Here is a 23017-nt window from a genome sequence, read left to right as displayed (position 1 = left end):
TGAAGCTTGCTCTCCACAGGGAGCCTAGCGGGTAGCCCTCAGCTCAGGAGGCAAACTCAGAAAGACAGTGCTCCAGTATTCCCATGATCCCTCGCAAAAAGAACGGTAGAAAGGAGCAGGCCTGGCCCTGCCAGGCTAGAAATGTCATCATTTGCTCATTCCAGCTCTAACACCCACCATCACTATCCTCCACAATGTGCCTGCAGCCAGGAGGGCCTGTACTAGAACTAAGATTATTTAGGGACCACACCCATAAACCTCCCAAACTGTGACTTACATACTCTGTTTCTTTAGAAAGCTGGTTTCTTCAGGTGTTTTGTTACAGTCACGTAAGACTGACTAACATGCTGGGTATTCTTGCAGCTGGGCATGATCATGTGACCTGGTTCCACCAGTCAGACCTATCTTTCTGGCCGTTGACTTTGAATCAATTAAAACAAGGAAGGAAGGACTCTGGGCATTGCACTGTGTCTGGAGCTCTAGTGGTTGGGTGAAGGTTGCCTTGTTCCACAGGCAGCAGGTGCCAAGCAATAGTCTAACAACTTGTTTGCATAGTGTTATCTTGATTTTCTTGAATGGCTAGTAAGCCTCATCGTAGTTCCTTCAGTGACCCTGTGAGTACATGTCATCCATTTGACAAATACCTTTCCCTGCCCCAGCAGCCAGAGTCCATCTCTCTGTTAACAACTAGGAACAGTTCACTGGATTCCATGTCCTTCAGTGGATGTTGCCAAAAGCTCATCTCAGAGAAGAAAAAGCTGCCTTCTTACAAATGAGAATTAATCTTCATCTCCAACCCTCTAATACAAGTCCAGAGATCATGCTTAACACTTCTAGCTCCATTCTCTTACAACCATTTTTTCTTTTGATCCCTGAAAAGATAATTTAACTAACTGAACTTTAATTTATCATTTATTCATATTAGAATTCAGGTAACACATCCCCCAGAGCAGCCTCTGCTTCTGACCCACCACTCAGCTGTCATTGGCATTTATGACCAAGTGATGACATTGTGAGAACAGCCCTATTGGCAGGCTTTGCAGCCTCATTGGTTGTCAGCTTGATTGGATGTGGAATCAACTAAGAGACTTGTGCGGGTGGTGAAGGTGTTCCTGGAAGGATTAACTGAAAGGGGAAGACCTTCCCGCAGAAGGCAGCACCTTCCTGATGTGGTCCAGATGTAAGAAAGTCCCAGGAAAAAGCCTTGCTTTTTGTCTGCCTACCTTCATTCTGGGATGCTGAGGGCATCTGCTCTGTTTCTGCAATGGCTGTCCTCCTTTGCTGACAGTGGTGCCCTGCTTCTTCAGCCTTTCAATGTGGAATGAAGGCCAGTGGCTCCCCAGTGATCCTCTTGGCCTTCATCTCCAGACTGAGTCAGCTAAAGCACCCAGCCTCATTGACTGAGTCACTTCTAAGGTCAAAACCCCTTCAGCATGCCAGTGATCATTGTTGAACTCCCCAGACAGTGCCAAATAAGCTAGTCTAATAAATCCCCCCTTGTAATGTATATTCATTCTACCATTCTGTTCCTCTGAGAGCCCTTACTAATGCTTACTTTGTAAGATAAAGGAAAAATGAGTCCCGACTACTCTGTGAGGCTCCATTAGTGGATGTCATACACAGTGCAGTCGGTAGCCCCTGTAGTTGTGATGAAGAACCCCGATGGATGGAGGAGGAGAAGGAATTGTTGCCCCATGGTATATCTCAAACTCTCCTGCCATACCTCATTGATGGTTGGGCCATAAAAGGCATGGGTTGAAACTTCATGAAACATAGTTATAGGGAACTAGGCTTTCATGATAAACAGTAGTAGACCTTACGGTTGATCCTCTATGCCAGTGCTAACATGAGTCACCAATTTGTCCCTCAAATGTTTAATATATCTGCAAGTATTCTACACATGGTCCTGACCCCAGCTCAGGAAGCTAACAGGGAAACCTTGTGACCGGTCTCCAAAAGTCTTGGTACTTTCTTTCATTGGAGTGTTTAGAAGTATTTGCAATGGTAAAAGCTTGGATCTTGGAGGAAGCTGAATGACATAAGGCCTTGATCTTTCAGTAGTTCATCCACATGAAGCATTGGCAAGCATCTGTAATTTCCATGATTCAAGGTAATAGTTTTCTCAGAGGTTTAACCTCTGCGTCATGACCTGGTACACAAATGTTCTAAAACTCCAAAGCTTGTCTCATTGAAAGACATATTTTGATGTTCACAAAAGATGCTCCATGGGTTTTTTTCCTAATATTTTTAAAAATTATTTTATGGGTATGAGTGTTTGCCTACATGTATGTATGTGTAACACATGGGTACAGTGCCCACAGAAGCCAGAAGGAGGCACCAGACCACCTGGAACTGGAGTTACTGTTGGTTGTAAGCTGCCATCTAGGTTCTGGGAACTGAACCCAGGTCCTCAGCAAGAGCAGTCAGTGCTCAAAAACACTTATCGGTCACTCCACTCTAGCCTCCAATTTTTTGGGAGATGGTATAAGACTGTTCTTTTAACTTGGTATCCTGAACAGCTCTGGCAACACCATAGCCTTAGAAGACATTCAATACATGCTTGTGACTAAATGAGTGGGTGCATGGATGCATGAAGAGACAGAGAGAAGGGTAGGAGTGGAGGGAACAAGATCAAATGTCATGAACAAAGTACCCCTTGTGGACTGGGATGTATGAGTTTCAGTAGCCAAGGTCACACAATGTCTCATGAACAGGCTTTGATCTGTCAGAAAGGTCATTAGTCCAGAAGACAAAACAGCTAATATTCGCAGATCTGCCTTTATATTGCATTCTGTTCTGAGCTGTTCATCTCATCTCCAGCACTTCCATTGTTCTACTTATAAAACAACGGAGATAAATTACCCAATATCTTAGAATTCATCCAACATTAATGTCCTGAGATTGGATTAACGATTGCTGCAGAAAATGAAACCTGACAGAAAGGACAGTGTTAGAAATTAATACCAGCATTTAAGTTTTTCATTCATGCATTTTTAATAACTTTGATATAGGCTTACATTAAAAAAAATCAGTTTGCTTTTGAAATCTGATAATTAATGGAGCCAGTTGTAGCACATGCCTGAAATCCCAGAATTCAGAGAGCTGAGAAAGTGAATTGCCCTGAGTTTGAGACCAACCAGCCTGGGATACACAGTAAGTATGCATTTAATTTATGATTCATTCCTCAGATATTTACCCAAGACAAATGAAATAAAGCCCCATACAAAATATGTGTATTAATGTTCCAGAATGATCACGATATCAAGAAATTGTAAAGAAGTCAAACATCTGTCAATAAGTGAATACTTGACTAAAACAAGGTATGTCCGTATGATGGACTACTCCTCAGCAAGACAGCCATTGATGGTCTTTGAGCCCAAGACCAGCTTACTTATTCATTTGTTTATTTGGAACACGAAGCCCCCATGTTCTAAAGCTTTCTTTTCCTCTTCCCCCCTCTCTCTCTTTCTTTCGTTTCTTTTTAAAGATAGGGCCTTGCCACGTAGCCCAGGGTGGCCAAGAACTCACTGTGTATTGTAAGATGGTCTTGAACTGGGATCAATTTTCTTGCTTCAGTTTTCTGAGTGCTGAGATTGCAGACATGAGACATGATGCCTGACATAAAAGTATCTTAAGTAAAAATGTTTATATCTTAAGAAATAACCCGTCTTTCTCATTTTCCTCTCCTTCCTCCTTGCTTAACCTCTTCCTTGCATATTTTTCAAATGCACAAATTACTGACCCTCAATTAATTTCACTCAATTACCTCACTAATTTTACTAATTAATTCCACTAATGAACAGGGTGAGGGGTTCTGAAATCAGAATAGCCAGACTTGAATATGAACTCCACTATTGACTATTATCTATGTGAGTGGGAGAATTATAAATCTTCTTATTTTCTCTCTTCCAGTAAACAGAGATAGAAATGGTACCCATCATTGGAGAGTAGTTATGAGGGTTAAAGTAGTTCATGAAAACCTCTCCCCACAGTTTCCGGTACAGGAAGATTGTAGAAGGCATTGCTACATCCTTCTAATCTCCTGACCAGAATGTCACACACCACTATACTGTTTAGAAAAAAAAAGGATCATTAAAATTACCATAATTTCTACTTATTTGGTGGCTGCTATGTGCCAGACACTCCTCAAATCAAATTCTATTTGATCTCAAAATACTTCGGTCTAATGAGTATTATCTACTTTCCCAGTGGGAAAACTTAGAATCAGGGAGGTCAAGCATTTGCATAAGGTCATACTCATTTGCATAATGAGTAAATAAATGGCTGAGCTCAAACTGAATCTGAATCTTTCGAACTTGAAAATGTATCCATCCGTTCTTTCTATACCCTGTCTCTCCAAGTAGAGTTCTAGTCCACAGTCAAGAAATAATTCATATATTTAGCACGAGTAATCTTAGCTCATACAACGAACTCTTTCCATTCGGCCTTTGAAAGTTTGCCTAGTGTTTGCACCCCTCCTCTACATACATACACACACCGCTACCTTCACCACGAGCTCACAAGGTTACTTCTGAGTTAGAGGTCAAATCCATGTCCACACATGCAAATTTCCTGCCTGGCAAACACTGAGGACCCAAACACTCTGAAGCACTATGTTTCCTGGTGGTGTAGTTAAAGTCCCAATGTTGCAGAGATAAAGTAAGTGAGGGTCACACTGACGGCTGGTATAGTCAGAGTGCGGTTCAGGAGTCCACAACAAAGACAACTTGAGCTGAAGGAGATTGGCTCTTCTCGTGACCTATTAATTGACTTGCTGTCCTTTAGCATAAATTATTTTTATAGTTTTCAGGAACCAGAAGTATGGTTTATGAAAAAAATGGATATTCTAATATAAAGTCAGATTTGAGTCAGGAGGGTTAGGATGGCTTTAAAATATTTAAATAGGATCATCAGTGTGCCTCTATAAAAGCAAGTTTCCTGGATAGTGATAGTTCACTCTGACATGCCTGTCATAGAGGAGAGGGTGCCTGAGCTGATACATTAAAAATAAGTAGCTAATTAATGTAGAGATGAGACACAAATTGCATTATATAGTAACTTCAAGGTTCTCTCTGAATATTAAAGTGTTGAGCTTTCTGCTATGTAAATCTAGCCTTTTTCCTAATGGAGGAGGCAGGAGCTTCGAGAAGGCAGCGAGGACATTTGAGTCTAACTGGACTGGACCATTATCAGTTTGGCATTTTGGTTGATAAAAAACAAAATAAGGGGGAGAGGAAGAGGTCATAGGGCATCAAAGGGTGGCCCCATCAGCATGTGTATAAACCAAGACACTCTGAAACCATCCCATGACAAGAAAAATTGTAATTAACAATAGCATAGCAGAAAGATAGACCCTAGGATATAGATCACCTAGAAGGAATATCCTTCCTTTCTTTAAAAAAAAAGTCATCAGAAGACCCAAGCTAAGGAGACACCAGTCTTGACTTCTCTGGACATTTGGCCCACAGTGTCACTCATGAGCATAAACCTAAGACTTTTTTCTAGCTTGTCTGAAAGAGCTTAATATACAGTGATTTCTCACAAACAAGGAGAGAAGTCATACATGGAATGTCTGAATCCTCACCAAACCATCAACGAGAATGTTAGTGTTAGGATTAGGGTGAGGGTTTGAATAGAGACTTTGAGGAGTTGATTGGGTTATAAGAATAAAACATCAAGGAATGGGATTAGCACCTTTATAAGAGAATCCAGAGGCTCTCTCACTCTTCTTGTTATTGAGAACATGCTGAGAAGCTGACCAGTCATGAATTGGGAGGCAGCTTCACTAGATGTGAATCTAGTAACATGTTGCCCTTGGACTTCCTGACATCTTAGAACTGTGAACAACGTACAGTGTAAGTGTTCTGCAGAAGCAGCTCAGTCTGACTAAGGACAGGAAGGAAATTCCACATCATGATGCAGTGCAAGAACAGAAAGCACCCTAGGGGAGAAACTCTAAGAACCTGAAGAAGCAGCTCTGCTCGCCGCAATCCTCACTGCTCTGGTGCTGAATCGGACAGCTCCTCAGCCTTCTTGGAAATTCTGCAGCTCTTCCAACGCTGTCTCACCTAAGAGAGTAAATGAATCCTACTGCTTTGTCACTCTTCTAAAATGTTTCCAACCTCCTTTCTCACTCACTCTTATTCTCAAAAGTCATCCAAACCAGATTCATCGCATGTTTCTGAGGCACCAGAGTGGGGGGAAAAGACAGGAGAAAACTCTAGTCCCATGAGATAAGGGCACAATAGAGAGAGATAGACTATATTCGGTTCTGGAAGCACATAGAAGCCCTCACTCAGCATCAGAAGCTCAGGAGGACCCTAAACCATGTCCCAGAAGACTGATAGGCTATAGTCAGGATGAAAAACTGATGAGAACCTGGGTGGAAGACAAGAATATTCAGCAGCAGCAGCAGCAGCAGCAGGAGGAGGAGGAGGAGGAGGAGGAGGAGGAGGAGGAGGAGGAGGAGGAGGAGGAGAAGGAAAAGAAGGAAAAGAAGAAGAAGAAGAAGAAGAAGAAGAAGAAGAAGAAGAAGAAGAAGAAGAAGAAGAAGAGGAAGAAGAAGAAGAAGCATGTCCCTTGCAAAGTAAAGTGTCCTGTGTATCCCTGATGTGGTACCATGATTGTCCCAGTAAACAGGCACCCACCATCCACACTTCAGAATTTTATACTCAAGTTGTTTTTGTGAAAGGGCACCTATTCATTCACTTATTTAAAAATATTTACAGAACATGACAATATGTGGTAGGCACCATGCTAAATGAAAGGGACATTTTTATGTCATGATCAGTAGAAGAAACCACGCCCAAATCTATAAATAAAAATGCTTTGAATGGTTTCAAATGAGTGAAGGAAATTTAAAAGTGAAGAAGAAGGAAAATGAGAGGTAAGAAGAGTTATTATTGGAAGGAAAGTGGGAGAGTTTTCTAGGTGTGAAAATAGACATTGAAATGAGGCAATGGGGGGAGGCAGAGTAGATAGGACTCTGAGGTTTTTTTCCCTTGGTTGAAAGGAGCAGCTGAATTGAGAGTTATGTTGAGAGAGTACTTCATGTGTTCAGAATGCAAGGCAGAGGGATAAGCATGTGGTTTTAAGGATGACATAGAAATAAAACATGAACAGGCTTCAAGAATTCTAATTCAGTTAGAGAGCCAAGGGCTTACATCAGCATTTTGTGGCCATGCTAGCACATGCTTTGAATTAAAATCTGAAACACATGGAAGACATAAATCTTAGGATCAACCTAGCACCTAGGCAACTTTTAACATTTCTCAAGTTGTCTGTAATTTAACATAGAATATTAGGTACCTAGTTAAATGCCACCTCCATGATATAAGCTGAGTTCCTATTCCTTACCCTTTAGACCATATATTTTTTAAAAACTCAAATAGATTGCGTTTCATCTTTCTTGACTCATTGGACCATATTCTCCTATCTTTCACAATATGGAAACTACTCAGATAATCATAGAATGGAAATCTGGCCCCAAAGAACAGCACATGATATTCTCCTGGAAGAGCATGACAAGCAGTGTGAACTCATGACAAGCAGTGTGAACTCACTTGCAGAGTTTTCAAGTCAAGAAGTGAGATCAAAGACCTGGTCTTGGATATGCCTTCTTTTCTTTCCTCAATGTTTGCATTAAAGAGAGTGATTGAACACACAGAGTTTTTGCTACAGCCAGGGAAAGAAAGTCCTTCCCTTCTTGACTCCAATCTGTGCAGATGGAACTACCTCACCTGCTCAGAAAACCAAGCATATGAAACCCCTGTTGTCTGAAGGTGAAAGACCAAGAGCTGGTGACAACATCTAAAACGCCCAGCAGTGGCGTAGACCACCTGTCTTTAATATCCTCAGAGATCTGCTCCCTTCTTCATGACCATCTCAGGGATTTGCACAGAGCACTGGCTCACATAACGGAAAGGTTCAGGGCTGGCCTGTGCCTGGAAACAGCTATCAGCATCCTGAGTCATCTCAAACTGTATACTCTAGGTAGAGCACCAGTGAGGCTTTCCTTGTTTAATCTTCGTTCATCTGACTTTGCTTTAGTTTCCCTTCAAAATGCACACATAGGAGGCTGAAGAGGAGCCTGGCATGGTGGCGTGTGTCTGCAATCCCAGCACTTAGGAGACGGAGGAAGACAAATCATGAGTTCTAGGCCTGTTGACTGGACTTAGTGGTATCCTGTCTCAAAAAGAAAGCTATGAAACTTTGGCCATCAGGGGAATGGCTTACCAAGGGTGATGCATTTCCAGGCACAGAGAAGGTGGGAAAATTCATGTCATTCATGATGCTCTGCTTCTCCATAGGTCATCCCAAAACAATGAAGCCAAGCATCCACAGAAGGAGACTAATGAGACTGAGCTAAAAATGTCCCAGCTTATAATTAAGTTATCTGAGACATAGTCACAGTGACAGAAATTGCATACACCTTTCTTTTCCCAGAGGGAATTGTTGCCTCTCTGTATCATTTTGTTTGAATTTTTAATGAGCATATATTCGTAATTTCTTGCATAATTTAAACTGTTTTCAAACCATAGGATCATATGCAAATACAACATGCTCTTATAACATGTTTTTGCATAGGAAATACCTACATCTTAGCAGAAAAATGGGAAATAAATGGCCTTTCTTTTCTGTCTTTTTCTTCTGTCAGCAAGAGTACCAATTTCCTGTGGGACCTTTGGCAAAACAAATCACCTTCCACGCTTGGTTTTGACTGGCAGAAATACTTAGTATGCGGAGTAGGGATGAACAGAAATGCCAGGTCACCTGCAAGCAGTGTTCAGCATCTGTGGGTGATGTGAGGTCACCCTGTGTAACATGTTAGAAAGCAGCTGGCCTTGCAGCCCCAGTATTATGTTTCATGAGTGTCAGCATTTCCAACCTAGACTCAGGAAACAGCAGGTGAGAGCAGGATCCTTAAGCAGTTCCTATATCCTGAGCTGAAATGAGATGGCCACTAAAAAACAGTGTTGAAGACATCACAAAGGGACACACCAAAGTCACTAGCAAAAAGCAATCTACCTTTGCATCATAGCACAAAGATAACCTGCTCCTGTGTGGATCCAAATGGATGCCAACATTCTGTCTCCCATGTGGCTCCCATATGATTCCCACAGCTGTGGCAGATGGTGGTTCCTCAAGTGAGAAAACTGAGATCCATAAAATGAAACAAGTTCTCACAAATGGACACAGTGGGGGCTTTGGGGCTGATGTGATGTCTAGTTTTATGTCAACTTGACACAAGCTAGTGTCATTTGAAAGGAAGTCAGTTGAGAAATGGCCTGCAGGCAAGCCTATAGGGCATTTTCTTAATTAGTGATTGATGGAAGAGGGCCCAGTCAATTGTGGATGGTGCCACCCCTGGGCTGATGGTCCTAGGTGCTGTAAAAAAGCAGGCTGAGCAAGCCATTGGGGAGAAAGCCAGTAAGCAGTATTCCTCTATGGCCTCTGCATCAGCTCCTGCCTCCAGGTTCCTGCCCTGTGTGAGTTCCTGTTACGACTTTCCTCAGTGATGGATCCTTACCTCAAAGTGTAGATGGAATAAACCCTTTCTTCCCCACGTTGCTTCTGGTCATGGAGTTTCAATATAGCAGTAGTAACCCCAATTAAAACAGCTGGTCATCCCCTATGCAACATCTGGACATGACTTTCATGTGCCCTGATGGGCAGACCACCAACCTCAGGCAGGCATTAAAGATGCCAAGGAGCCTGATTCTAGCAGGCCCTGTGTGATGTCATTTCATGCCTATTCAAGAGTCTATCAGTAACATCCACATGTTGACATCCATGGTCCAGGACAATAAGACCCAGATGCCCACACATCACAGGTATGTATGCATCTCATTCTTCTCTGGTGAGCTTGGCAAATATCTTATCTACAAAGTCATGTTCTTAAGATTCTTTCTTTCCTCCTCCTCCTCCTCCTCCTCCTCCTCCTCCTCCTCCTCCTCCTCCTCCTCCTCTTCCTCCTCCTCCTTGATCTACCCCTCCTCCCTCTTACGCACCTCTTCTTCCCACTCTCCTTTTTCTTCTTTCCCTTCTTCCCTTATAGTACTTGTGATTTTGGAGTTTCTCTTCTTTTGTAAAAAATCAATTGTCCGTATCAGGGCATAGCTTTTCATATAACATTACAAAGTTAAAAAATTAAGTAAGTAATTTACAAATGTAAGCCAATTGGCAAGAGGAACTGAAGACAGCCCAGAGAATGAGAGCCAGCCAAACGGAGGTGCCTTTCCAAATTGGGAACTGTCCTGCCTCTCTACACTAGCCACTATCTCTCTGTGATCGCGGTGATGATGGAGGCTGATAGTACTTCTGCTCATACTGCCAGTCTGCTCTCACTGTTTGCATCCAAAGAGACACTGACATTAAGATGTCCAGGAGCCAGGCATAGTCGTGCACACCTGTAATTCTAGCACTTCGGAGGCTTAGGAAGGAGGATCCTGGGTTTAAGATCAGCCTTGGCTACATAGAAGAGCACTTTAACAAGATGATGGCCAGGAGCTGGAGACGTGGCTCAGAAGTTAAGAGCATTGACAGCTCTTTCAGAGGACCTGGGTTCAATTCCCAGCACCCACATGTCAGCTCACAACTGTCTGTAACTCCAGTTCCAGGGGACCTGACACCCTCACACAGACATACATGCAGGTTCAATGGACAGGTAACTGCAAGGTCATTATAGGAAATTCAGGTCCACAAAGAGCAAAATCAGAGCAAGAAAGGATCTTGGACAAATGGGACATTTTCATTTTAAAGTATTTTGCTCCTAGTTTTCAAATACAGACAATAATAATTTATCTAGAAGTGGTGGAAAGGCAAGACAATGCACATAAAATAAAAATAAATTGTTGTTTTTAAAAATAGACGATGCCACAGAGATTCAAGTGCATTCTGAGTGCAGAACATTGTCCCCACACCTGCTTCTTCCTTAGTCCTTATTTTCTGGTCACACGGCCTTAGTTAGGGCATCAGTGTTTAGCATAATGTAGCTGTATGAAGATGCCCACATGTTCTTTGTAAGTCACAGCACAGATGATGAACCCTGATCCCCAGGAGGACTTCACCATGATGGAAAGATAAAATGGCATTGGTCAGGGTTCAATGGACAGGTAACTGCAAGGTCATTACAGGAAATTCAGGTCCACAAAGAGCAAAATCAGAGCAAGAAAGGATCTTGGACGAATGGGACATTTTTATTTTAAAGTATTTTGCTCCTAGTTTTCAAATACAGACAATAATAATTTATCTAGAAGTGGTGGAAAGGCAAGGAATATGCAAGTGATTTGTGTGCGCTCTCCACAGTGTGGGTGTAGTGTGGGGAAGGGCGGCAAACACTGAGCGCTGGGCAACAGCATATGTGGCTGCTTTTACAATGAGGTATTTGTTCATTCCCCAAACATGTTTTTATCCAGTCCCGGATTCCTGCTAAGCTAGATTGGCATAAATATTATTTAAAAAAAAATAAAGAGGCTGAAGGGCAGTAATTTAACAAGTTGTTGCAGGGTGGGGACATCTTGAAATAAGTGGTTGAAGAAGGCCCCATGCAGAGGCAGGGTTCTCAGTTTAGAGCTGAGTGATGAAAAGGAGCATTTTCAGAGCCGAACAAAGAACATTTCAGACAGCGAAAACAGAAAATCCAGAAGCTCTGAAGTTAGGCAGGGGCTTACCATGCTTGAACAGAAAGGAGCCCAATATGGCCAGATCCACGCTGCAGACTACCAATGTTTTGCCAGGAAAGATCTGGAGGCAATTCACAGATGCCATGAAATTTTAAAGAGATGTCTCACAGCACTTGAGAAGAGGGAGATGTGTCTTGTCAGTCATTAGCAATGAGATCTATGATTTGTTCCCTTCCAGAGTCAGCGGCATGATGAATGTTCTCATCCTGAATGCAGCACCAGACATTGTCTCCTTGGGCCCACATTGATCACTGCTAAATCAGCACAGGCTTTTGCACAAGTGAGAATTCCACCACCTGCAAGGAGAAAGTAGATGATGTATCTTTCATCCACAACTTTAAGACTCGGGTGGTCCTTCTGGTTCCTGAAATACTCTTCTTTCACACAGGTGTCTCAGTTGCTGGTTTTGCTTCAGGAAATGGAAGAGTAAGTAATTAAACACAACTCAAATGGGAGATTGTGGGAGGATTGCTGTGAAGGTTGCTATAAACCCCTTTAAAATTAAATAAACCTATTAATAAATATTTAGTATCTTTCTAGTGTACTAGGCACTGTGAAAATGAAGAGAGAAAGAGAGAGAGAGAGAGAGAGAGAGAGAGAGAGAGAGAGAGAGAGAGAGAGAGAGAGCTTCTTTTTTGAGGAATTTACAAACTGTTGGTAGAGAAAAGACACATCAACAGTAGAAATTTAGGGTAATGTAATGAAAGAAAAATTTCTGTTGCTTAGGCTACTATAAGAATCCGAGATAAGAAAGCATCCGTGTGTTAGGGCCAATGTTAATCGTACAGTGAGCATACTGTTCAATATATAGGACATAGAAGGTAATAAACACGTCAAACAGAAAAATGAGGTAGATATGTGTTGTGATTTAAAAGTGGGGGATCTTGAGGCAAGAGAGCCAGCGAGGCCTTTTGTGTGGGCGGCAATAGGCAGAAGGCCAGTGTGTCTGTCATGGGATATCACACCAGGGACAGAAGCACTCACATAGATCACTTCCTGGACGTTTTAAACTTACCAAAGAAGCAGTTTTATTGTCCTAGGAAAGCAAGCACAAATAACTACTTTATATAAATATCACTCTGCTAACTATATTGCAGAGAAAAGAGATCAAAGGCCAAGCTCTAAAAGCAAATAATTCATATGTAGCTGCATTAGACCTCGTGCAGGGAGAACAGTGAGGGCGAGAAGGTGACATGTGGAGAGCTCGGGCTGCACTGGTATGGTCCGCGACTCCTCCCCGGGCTCACACACGCCTAGCACATCCCTGCCTGGAGCGTTTGTTATCTGTGTTGTTCTTCCCCAGACATCCACAGAGCTCATTCCCTGGCCACCTTCAGTCTCCTTTCCAGATGCTGCCTGCTTACTGAGTCTTTCTAGAATGCCCTCTAAGAAGTTGGAGCCTCCCTGGCACGCCTGCTTCCACTTCACCTTCATCGCTCGTACGCCCATCTGCGTATCTCATTTACTTACCGTTTACTTGTTGTGTTCCTCTGTTTGAGTCTGGATGAAGTGAGGTCGTTTTTACTACTTCATTCATTTTTTTCTCAACTCCGGTGCCCGAAAATGTAATAACAACTAATAAATATATTTTGGATGAATCATTTGGTCCCAAGTGTGTGTGTGTATCCCTTGTCCTTTGGTCTCAGTATGTAGCAAGGCTGTCCTGCAGCTCACAGAGGGTCTGTACCTCTGCCCCATCACCACACCCACTGAGTCGATAATGTTGATGAGACATCACAAATCTGAAGGGACCTCTGACTACCGTCTCCGGGATGAATTAAGTGCTTGGACCACTGACTGGACATTGATTTCTAGAAACAACTCCAAGTGCTTGGCTTGTTGCTATAGGTTGCTTGGTTCAGTTTTTGAGGGCTAATAATTTTTGTGAATGAAAAAACACTCAGCGTTTTGTATAACAGTGTCGATTCAACTCCACATGTGGGAAAGAAACAGACTGCCTGCCACTTAATCACCAAATCAGAACCGTGCTGGAGTGCGTTCTTGGGGAACTGGAGATGCTGAGTGCATGCTACCCAGAGTTATAGAGAATAGCACACAGCACCTATGTAAGCTTGGGAGAGGGTTCCTGCTAGCCAGTCTGTGCTGCCTATTGGTTGACAGGGCACTTAGAAAAAAATAAAAAGTAAGTTTTATTGGTCTCGTTTCAATATTGGCAATCATGGGCTCTAGGCTGAGAACAAGAAATCTTTTTAAAAGTTTTGTTTTTTGTTTCCTACATACAGGCAATATGCTGTGTATATATCCACATCTTGTTACCTCTGCTACCGCTCCCCTTTTCCTCTGAACCTCTTCCTCCAACCTAGTCCTTTGGTGGCTGCACTATCAAAGAAACTGAGTCCCATCAACAGCTCCTCAGGAAGGTGGGACCTTGTGGGCACCTCCGCTATCCACGGTGGAATGTTAAAGAGTCCAATCTTGTGGAGTGTCCATCGCTGCCCTGTGTTCATGAATGCAGTGGCCATGTCATGTCATGTCTGGATGCCGGCAGATGCCTCTCCATCTTCTTGCTCTTAAATGTGTTGTATCCCCCACTTCTGAGACGTCACTTGGGCCTTTCCGTGTGATGTGTTGCAGGCATCCCATTTAGGGCTGAGCGTTCAACAGTCACTTTTCTCAATGACTTTCTCCACATAGGAGACTCTGTATGAACTGATACCTTCTGCAGAGAGCCCTTCTCTAACCCAGGCTGAAGAATCATAAGTCTATAGCTATAAATAAGTATTTGGAAAGCAGTTTGACTGTGTCATCTAGGGAAAGAGCGGTAGTATGTTCCCTCCTTGGGCCTATGCCCTCCATGCTTTTCTCTCTCCACATTTATAGCACCAGATGAGTGTTCCCTCCTTTGGAAAAGACTTCCAATCCAGTAACAAAGTGATTATTCCCCAAACAGTCATTGCACCAGTGGGCATATCTTATCTGGCAGATTGGTATTATAGCACACATGGTCGACAGCCGAGTTTTCTCTCCCTGCAGCCTGAAGAATACCTTCAAGCACTATGAATGTAAGCCAGAGGGAAGAAGTTTTCAGCTCAGTTTCAGCTTGATTTCTCCATGTTCTGTAACCATGGGGGTTTTACCATCTCATTCTGGTGGGCAACCAAGAACAATGGTGTCTTAGTTACTTCCATAGCTGTGATAAAACACCATGCACAAGGCCACTCATAAAAGCAAACATGTTTTTTTTTTTTTTTGGTTTTTTGAGACAGGGTTTCTCTGTGTAGCTTTGTGCCTCTTCTGGAACTCACTTGGTAGCCCAGGCTGGCCTCGAACTCACAGAGATTCACCTGACTCTGCCTCCCGAGTGCTGGAATTAAAGGCATGCGCCACCACCGCCCGGCAAAAGCAAACATTTAATCATGGCCTTATGGTTCCAGAAGGAGAGTCCTTGACCATCATAATGGAGATTATGTCAGCAGGCAGGCAGGCATGGTGCTGAAGCAGTAGCTGAGAGCTCCCATCTGATCCACAAAGCATGAGGCAGAGACAGAGATAACTTGGGAGCAGTGTGGGCTTTTGAAACTTCAAAACCCACCCCCAGTGACACTTCCTCCAACAATGCCACACCTCCTAATCCTTCCCAGACAGTTCTACCAACTAGGGATCAAGCATTCAAATATATGAGCCTATAGGACCTGTTCTCAATGAAACCACCGCAAATGGCAATGGCCTGTACAGAGGAAAAATTCTTAAAAAGCAGAAGTTGAAAGGCTAAAACTCCTTTTAAGTAATGACGATGCTTTCCGGACAAAATACTCATAAATATTCTTAGGAACACAAAAATAATCTAGTATCAAAACACAAATCCAATAAAAATTATCATACATGAGAAGAAGCAATAAGACTTGCAATGAAAAGAAAAATCAGTTGAAACGGACCCAGAATTAACAGGTGTTAGAATTAACAGTGGTAATAAGTTAAAACACTTGTTGTAACTACAGAGCATGTGTTTAAAGAATAAGATAAAAATATTGAGGAAATTTCCCAAAAGGCCCAAATTGAACGCTAGAGAAGAACACACTGCTGTGAGACATGGCAAATATGTTAGAGGAGATTAAAAAAAAAATAATAAACCCTCTAGAGGAAAAGACAGTGAATGTAAAGACACAATGGGACTGTCTGAAAATAAAACTAAAGGAAACAAAGAGAATTGACTAAAAGGAACACAGCATCAAGGAGAGACCATGGACCTGCTTAGTCGGCCTAAGATACATGTAATGAAAGTCACTGGTGGGCAGGAAGAAGTAAGGAAGATGAAAGAAGAAATAGCTGGATGGCTTCTAAAATTGATATGAAGCATAAATCCACAACACGTGCAAGAGCTTGGTGAGTCACGGGCAAAATACGCAAGAACACTAAATCAGACAAATCACAAATTTCCCAAAACCACTGATAAAGAAAAAAAAAAAACACGTTAAAACAACAGACCAAAGACATAATGCATATAGAGGAGCAAAGACAAGATGGGGAGAGTTCTCATGGGAGATCGTGAGGAGAGGACCAACCAGTAGGAGAAAAAAGTCTGTTCTAAAGTGCTGTGTGCACAAAATATTTTCCCAGAAACATTGTGAAACCAAGCATTTTTCAAATTTGCAAAAGTCAAATAAATTCGTAACATGCCCACACTATTAGAAACGGAAAGAGAGAATGTGTTAAGTTTGTGAAACAGACAGAAAACTGATGCCAGATAATGGCCTTAAGGTTTTTGATTCTGTAACAGAAGTGAGTGGCATGAGTTCCAGGGAGGTGGATTTGGGACTTCTGGCTCTTTCAGTCATTTCTTGGAAGCCACAAATAAAGTGACAACAGAGGCTCCTTGTTTCTTGGTAACTGAAAAGACAGCTACAAAAACTAAGAAAGAATTATTAGACACAAAATTACTTCAGAGATGGTAAAAACTGATACTGGAGGGGTATGGGGTCAAAGATTTTTAGGAGAGAATTGTGATGCACGATTGGCAGTCATAAAAGGTAGAACCTAGAGCTGCAGAGATGTTTCAGCAGTTAAGAGCACATACTATTCTTACAGAAGACCTGGGTTCAGTTTCCAGAACCCACATGGTGGCTCAAAACTGCTTGTAACTGCAGCCCTGGGTGATCCAGTGCGTCTGGCTCAAAACTGCTTGTAACTGCAGCCCTGGGTGATCCAGTGCGTCTGGCCTCAGCAGTCATCTGCACTCATAGGTACATGTCCACACATCTGCATGCAGAGATACATGCATACACACACTTTTTAAATGATACAATTTAACAAGAAGGAAGAACTCAACATTGATACTGTTAGTAGAGCTACACAGTCGCAGAAAAACAGACAGGGTTTTCTCCAGGATGAAATTCCCAAGTCCTCTTGTCCACACGCCAGGTGGCACTTAGCAACAGACCGACACACTGAACGTCAGAGACTTTCTCAGCTTTCCAGTGTTTGTGCTATTTTAATGAACCTGAATTTCTGGGCTGTAGACTCACTTGATGCATCATTCGCCTTCTCTCACAGTCCTTTGTGCGTGCGTGCTCACTTCGCTCGTCAGTATTCTTTGAATTACACTAGCCCCCAAACATCACCGGTCATTAAGAAATACATATTTATCGTTAGTGTCAAGCACTGCAAACCTACTCACTTTGTTCATCACATCCTTTCAGAGGACAAATTTTTATCTGAACACTAGTTCTTTACAACGCAAAACAAATCACTGCTCTTTTCCAGCACACTGTGGCTTCCACTTTCAAGCTGCATCACCAGCCCAAGAACTAATTTACAAATCCCTAGAGAATGAAGGAAAATATACCGAACCTCTAGCTCTAATGCACACTCTCATTAAAAATTTTCTCACCCTGGTGCTGGAGGGATCACTCAGAGGTTTCTAGCACTGGTTGCTCATGCAGAGGACCTAAGTTCGGTTTGCAGTTCCTTGAACCAACATGGTAGCTCACAACCATCTGTAACTCCAGTTTCAGGAGATCTGATGCTCTCTTCTGGCCTTGGTTGGCACTGCACACACATGGTGCAAACACACACTCAGGCACACACGTTCACATAAGATCTTTTTTTTTTTAAGATCATCATTCTTGTTGATCAAGAATGAGCATATTCAGTAGAAAGAAGTGATATAGGTGTTAAGATTGGTCAATAGGTAACAAATAACAACTAAATCATCATGATTTTGATTAAAAATAAGTGATAAATTTTAAATCAAGTTTGTAGCCAGAAGTTTCTCCAGTCCTACCCTGACCAGCAGTCAGGACGAATCTCTCCCACCTGTGTCCTATAGCCACTTGGTCCCAAGTAAACACACAAAGACTTATGTTACTTCCAAACTGTCTGGTCTATGGGTCAGGCTTCTTGCTAGCTAGCTCTTGTAACTTAACTCAACCTGTTTCTATTAATCTATATGTTGCCACATGGCTGTGGCGTTACCAGTCTGCTGGCATCTTGTTGCTCCTTGGGTGATGGGCTGTCATCTGCTCCACTCTGCTTTCTTCTCCTCTCTCTCTAGTTGGAATGTCCTGGCTAACTTTATTCTGCCTCACCATTGGCCAGACAGCTTTATTTATCAACCAATTAGAGCAACACAGACTCACAGCATACAGAAAGGCACCCCACAGCACAAGTTCTCAGGTGTCCCTGGAGATCTCAGTCATTAGGGGGAAAATGGATTCAAGGTGGATTCCTCCTAAGTGTAGAGAAGAGGCCTGTAGGTTTTCCTGCCTTTTGGTTTCCTGGGAGTGCAGATGTGAGAAAACGTGGGTGTGTTCCACACATCAGAGCTTAGAGGAGAACCTGCTTTGACCCTGTCTGCTGAGGCAAAACCACATTTCTCAATGGCATGCCATTCAGAAAAACCTTTATTTCATGAAGAATTATGGAAAATTTTAGTACTTTTTCTGAATCTTATTATCCAAGAAAAGTAGATTCAAGTTTTTCTGTGACTTTTCTACTGTCTGCAATAGCAGAAAATCCATAGTAATTTCTGATGTGTCTAAGGTAAAACTATTTAAACATGACTGTTAATAAATATTTGTTAGGTGACAGGTGTTAGTTTAAGCACTTCTTAAAGATTAATTCATGTTAATCACCATACAACTCCTATTATTAGTAGTATTTGATGGTGACTGTCATCCCTATTTCAGAATGGCTTGTGTAAATCATGGTGACACCGAACAGTACACATAATGCTGTCAGCCGAGGTTAATGGAGCAAATTTAACACGTGCACTTTGGTTATAGATGAATTTGTGCACTGTGCTGTGCTACTTAGGCTCTTCTAAGAATTCAACCTTGACAAAATTGCAACTAAGCTTTAGGTATGTTTTACTCTACTCCACTGGGAACACTACTTATTGACCAAGAATTTCTAACTTTAACAAGCCAACCTTTTCTCAAAATACTTGAGATGTGCAGTGCAATAGAGTTTTCTCTTCAGCTGTTTTAATTAAAAAACTAAGTTTGAAGATGATAAATGTGGTGGTTTGAATAGAGTGGTTCCTTTTCTTCCGTATCACAGTACTCTTTTAGTGGTGGTGAAAGATGCTGGAGTGGAGTTCCTTACAATGGGAGGAGAGCTGTCAATCAGCATTGGAGGTGTAAACTTCTACCCTTAAGATAATGGAACGGAGGTGTGGGGAGGGCAGTACACACCAGGCCCCACAGAGACAATGCCTATCCTAGCTTGGCATTCTTGGTATAGCCTAATCACAAGACTCACACTTCAGTTACACAGTTTGGCTCAGATTGAGGTGCAAGTGCAATTCCTTTAAAGGGCATTAGATACATTCGTCAAATGTGAGTGATTAACTTGCAAACAAGCTACTTTGATTTTCAGATCATGTAACCACCTGGCCTGAAGCAGTCAAGTCACGAATATCCGCCCCCTGTGTTCAGTCCGCACTTCAGAACACTGAATCAGGCAGTCGGAAATCCCTCCTCTCTGCCTGGAGCTCAGATGTACTCCCAGCTAAGGCAATTCACGCTTCTGCCTGCTGAACCTCGGGAGTGAGGAGAAGATTGGTTCTCCAGATGGGATTTCTGTTCAGCACACAGTGACAAGGGCAGCTTGGGGTGGGGGCTTTCTAGAAGCTTCTGTTTGCACCAAACCCTGCATCATAAGAGGCCTCTGCTGTGGGCTACCTTCCTCTGTAAGTGACTCGTTATTTCTAAAGATGCTATATGTTTACAATATGGTAACTGAGGAAAGGCTATTGTGTATCATATCCCCAAGATTTTATTGCAGAAATGGAAGGTTCCTAGCCACCCATGCTGTTGCTGTTGAATTCTCTCATGGTAGCAGCTCTAGCACGTTTGGAGACACCATCACGAGACAGTCTAAGGTGTCTGTCTCCACTGCAGACATCCACAAAGATGAGCTCTCACCATTAATAAGCCTGTCTTTTGTAACTGCATCTTACATGAGCCAGTCCAGTCCTACGTAGAAGACAAGCATCTCTTCCACATCACATTTGTGCAGCCTCCCTCAACCCCTGCGACCACTTACTCTCACCTCTGAGACACCAAGTTCTCCAAACCCTCAGAGACCCAACAGCACCCCCACGGTGGAAAAGCCTCCCTAATCCTATTCGCTACTAACATATCTTCCTGACACAGCTTCTCCTTCCTGAGCAAATAGCTAATTAATCTGACAAACAAAATTGATATCTTTCAAATGTTTGTCAACTGTCACAATTTATGCCAAATTCATAGATTACACACACTGTTATTAACACAGTATTTTATTCAGATTGACTCACTTTTAAATAAATAATTGCTTCATCGTAATTATAATCACAATTTCTTTAAAAATAAAAGTTTTATAGTGTCCTTTACTTAAATGTGTGTTCAAAGAAATGCAGGTGTAAACCTTAAAAAAAAAAAAAAAAAGCTCATCCTCACCAGGCATGTGAGTTCATGCCTATAATCCCAGTAATTTAGGAGGCTGAGGCAGGAAGATAGATGTATATTTGAGGTCAGACTGGGCCACAAAGTGAGTTCTAGGCCAGTCTGGGCTACAACCTTATCTTTTTTTTTTTTTTCCTGTTCTAAAATGTTTTATTGACCAGACGAGAAATCAGCTTCACCACAGCACATGCCCACACCCTTGCAGTGAACAGCTGAACACAGCATTGTCCCTTCAGTCCCTTCGAACATCAAGGTCTAGCCCTTCCACCCTCAGTTCCTGCCCTTGGGGCCTGGGCAAGGTCGCTAGTGAAGGTCCCTAGGGAACGGTGGGGTGAAAGAGGCAAGGTCTTCATCTGGGTTGGAGAGGCGTGAAGATTAAGGTGGAGGGAAAGGGTGTTACATGGAGACAGGCTACCTCTGCCTCCCTCCACGTTAGAGGAACTGTCAGGAGTGGCTAGAACACAGCACTACCCTGGGCTAGGCTGACATAGAGAAACTGTCCATCCCAGCCACCAGATGCAGGGTTAGGACCAGAATTAACCACTCTAAGATCTGGACCACTGATAAATGTGAATGCATGTTCAAAGGATTTCATTAGGATCTCCTTTCCTCATCAAACAGGGAACCTCCAGACTTTGGGGTCCTCTGACCTGGACTGATCTCCATTCCAGGTGGGACAATATCAGTTCCACATTCAAAGGCAAGAGGCCAGAGAAGGTGCTCCTTCCTGTGGCCCACTGGTCAGCACCTCTACCTCCCACGGGGACCCTACAGACTGAGATACCTTGGTTTTATTCTGAAGAGCACCAAGAAGCTCAGCCTCCTTTCCAGAGGAGACTCTCTGGTATCCAATAAGCCACAACCTTCCCTGGCCCAGTCCTCGTCTGCTACTTTTCTCCTCTGGGCACAGGTGTCCTGGCCAGTAGAGGGTGTATGTTCAGCCTAGGAACAGAGGTCTGTGGGGGTGAAGTGTTGGGGGAGAGACATGGTCTTTCTAAAGGGGTGACTAGACAGATGTCTCCTAAAGGTAGTGGTGTCAAATGCCAGGCAGAAGGAAGCCCTTGGTGGGGTAGGAGCTCAGACAGACCCCTAAACTAAGAGAAACCAGATACCCAAGTTGAAGTCATTAGTGATGTGTGCCAGGGCTCAGCGAGAGAGAATCTTGGAGGTGTCCACGGCTTCTGGGAAGGATTAACAACAACAACAAAACCACAGGAGTAGTCAGGGTGCGCAGGCAGCAGCGGTCTTCTCTCTGAGTGAACCAAGGCACCAGCTCCTTGTCCAAAACCAAAACCTTTGAGCCCAAAGCTTTTAGCACAGCATCCTTTGCGGTAGATCTCACCATCTTTGTCCGCTGGAGTGGTCAACTCAAGGCCTTTGACACATCAGAAGAAGAACTTAGGCTAGGACTTCCCAGCACCAACCACCTTCTCCACAGCATAGACTGCCTGGCTACTTGGAGATGCCAATCTTCTGGGCAAATTTGGATGTGTTGGGGTTGGTGATGGGCCTGTATCCGGGGGCTTCCTCATGCTTGTTCCCAGAGACTCCCCCTTGTCCGTGCTCACTGTGCCTGAGCCCTGCCTGTAACCATGGCCTTTTGGCCCATACTTCTTGCCATAACACAACTTGCACTAGATCTGTTCTACATGCACGGCCACAGTGGTGCTATCCAGATTCTTCTTGCAGACCACGCATAGGAAGCAGAATTTATGGAAGCTGTTGCCCTTGCACTGACCTCTTCAGGAAAGTAGACTGTCTTCTGGCACACCCCACATTTCTTGCCTCCTCTCCAGTTTGGCATTCTGGCAATTGTTGGAAGGTTCCCGGAGGTGGGGGTTGAGGGTGGGGGGTGGGAACACAGCACTCCGAGAAGGGGTGACTGACTGCCCCAGGCTGCACCCGGTTTTGCTCCCCCTCCAGAAGGCATTTCCTGCTCCATGCCAACCAAGTAGGCTGCATTAGAACCTCCGGTCATTTCCCTTCTCTGGGATCTGACTCTCACGGTGAAGCCCGTTCTTCACACCAACCCCAAGAGATAAGCCCATTCAGTTCAGTTTGCACTGTCAGGGTCTTCTGGAAGCTTCAGTGGGTTGTGGCAGCCTTAACCTACCTCCACTGACTCTGCCACTGTCCTGAGTAGAAACATTTATGCACTTCCCACTGACATCATCTGTGGAGACTGAACTTTTCATTTGCTTTGAATCTGGAGACAACTGAAGGATCAACAGAGTGAAGAGAATATTGTATGCCCATAGTAGTATGAAAATTTCCCCAAAGAAAGCTAATGTTTCCCAACAGAAACGGGCTGGAGGCCAGGATAAGTCGGATAAGGCTGGCCAATCCCTCAAGCTTCATGCAGTGCAAGACAGCCTATGTTACATCCCCTTGAGATGGAATTACAGGTTGTTTTGAGCCACCTGGCTG

At 43.2% G+C, this 23017-nt stretch overlaps 1 pseudogene; it reads right to left on the bottom strand.

Annotated features, from left to right (window-relative positions):
• Positions 1-22394, bottom strand: part of LOC131912806 (cysteine and glycine-rich protein 1-like) — a 108996-nt pseudogene extending 86602 nt beyond the window's left edge.
• Positions 22395-23017: the final 623 nt, after the last annotated feature.

Source organism: Peromyscus eremicus, chromosome 6 (assembly GCF_949786415.1).
Source record: "Peromyscus eremicus chromosome 6, PerEre_H2_v1, whole genome shotgun sequence".
In the NCBI taxonomy this organism is placed as follows: Eukaryota; Metazoa; Chordata; class Mammalia; order Rodentia; family Cricetidae; genus Peromyscus; species Peromyscus eremicus.
Note: the sequence above shows the minus strand (reverse complement) of the source record. Positions and strands in the feature narration are given on the sequence as shown.